The sequence below is a fragment of the Lagenorhynchus albirostris genome, chromosome 9 (genome assembly GCF_949774975.1).
Source record: "Lagenorhynchus albirostris chromosome 9, mLagAlb1.1, whole genome shotgun sequence".
NCBI lineage: Eukaryota > Metazoa > Chordata > Mammalia > Artiodactyla > Delphinidae > Lagenorhynchus > Lagenorhynchus albirostris.
Window position 1 is genome coordinate 9,605,304 of NC_083103.1, and position 907 is coordinate 9,606,210.

The following is a 907-nucleotide window of genomic DNA, read 5'->3' on the forward strand; positions in this document are numbered from 1 at the left end:
CCCGGGCCCTAGGCAGTGAAAGCATGGAGTTCTAACCACTGGACCGTCAGGGAATTCCCCTTTTTGCTTTATTGTAAATGGAGATCCTTTGTACTATAAAGTTGCATTAGAAGAGCAGCAAAAAGCTGACATCAATGGCTGGGGCAGTGCAGACCAATTTCCTGGGGAAATCCGAAGGTCTGGGGCTTACCTTTTCAGGCCTGCCTTCTCCCATTTTATAGAGGCGGGTCTAAGGACCTGGAAGGAAGAAGGTGCCCAGAGAAGCAAGGACAGCAACACTGACACTGCCGCCTCTTTTTGGAACCAGGGAGGACTTATATCAAACACGTTCATTGAACCCACTGTTTAGGAACTCCCGCAGAGGGGAACTAAAAGGTATAAATGAGTCCTAGGGTAAATTCCAGCCCCAGATGTCCTATTTTCAAATGTGTGGCTCCCATGCTTTGGATCTCAGTCACCTTATCTGTTAAATAGTAGGTTTAATATACTGGTCTGTAAGGTGTCTATCCTCTATACAACTAAAAGAAGACAACTGTGTTACGGAAATCCCATGAGTTCATCCTGCACGAGCCCCTTGTCCCCCACCTCCTGTGTTACACACCGTGAAATTGTTCAGCAAAGTCTTTATTTAAGTGGAAAATTGGCTGTCCGGGGGGCAGCTGCATGGACCATGATTCCTGAGCAAGGTGCAGTTGCCTGGCATTTAACTGGAGCTTCCCCTTGGGAACTTGGGAAGTCCCTTCCCCATTCTGAACCTCAGTTTTCATATCTCAAGAAATGAGGGATTTGGGTTGAATGGATGAAGGTCCTTTTCTACCAGAAATCTGGCTGTATTTCTCCTAGTCTCCTGACTCCTAGGGGAAAAGACCCTAGTTCAAGTGCATGGAATAAAGCTTGGCCTCCTTTC